The following is an 855-nucleotide window of genomic DNA, read 5'->3' as shown; positions in this document are numbered from 1 at the left end:
TGTGTGTGTGTGTGTGTGTGTATGTATATACACACACATATATATATACACACAAATATATCTATATATCAGAAAATGTCACTCCTCTGCTCAAAATCTTCCAATGCCTTCTCAATCCAACCAGAATAAAAGTGAAAGTTTTAGAATTCCCTCCGAGGTCCTACACGGTCTGGCCTCTGTATAATTTTCTAGCCTTCTCTTCTCCCACTCTGTTGCACCCACACTGGCTTCCCTGGTGCCCTCAAAGACACCCGGTATGTTTCTCCTTAACTCCCTCACCCTTTGCAGATGCTCTTCAGTGTCCCTGGCCCATCTTCCCCCAGATAGCCCTGTGGCACACTTCTTCCAGTAATTGAGATCCTTATCCTTTGTTCAAATGTCACCTATGCTGTGAGGCCTTCCCTGACCTCTCTATTTAAAATGCATCCCTCCCTCCAGCCCCACTTTCCCTCCTCCTCTGTTTCTCCATAGCATGGGTCTCTATGTACGATATTTCCTCCTTTTGAAAATTATTATCTGGGCTGGGCGCGGTGGCTCACGCCTATAATCCCAGCATATTGGGAGGCCCAGGCAGGCAGATCACGAGGTCAGGAGATCAAGACCATCCTGGCTAACACAGTGAAACCCCCATCTCCACTAAAAAAATACAAAAAACAGCCGGGCGTGGTGGTGGGCGCTTGTAGTTCCAGCTACTTGGGAGGCTGAGGCAGGAGAATGGCATGAACCCGGGAGGCGGAGCTTGCAGTGAGCCCAGGTAGCACCACTGCACTCCAGCCTGGGCGACAGAGTGAGACTCTATCTCAAGAAAAAAAAAAGAAAGAAAGAAGGAAGGAGGAAAGAAGGAAAGAAAAGAAA

The sequence above is a fragment of the Mandrillus leucophaeus genome, unplaced genomic scaffold (genome assembly GCF_000951045.1).
Source record: "Mandrillus leucophaeus isolate KB7577 unplaced genomic scaffold, Mleu.le_1.0 Scaffold18, whole genome shotgun sequence".
NCBI lineage: Eukaryota > Metazoa > Chordata > Mammalia > Primates > Cercopithecidae > Mandrillus > Mandrillus leucophaeus.
The sequence above is the reverse complement of the archived record's forward strand: the minus strand, read 5'-3'. Positions refer to the sequence as shown.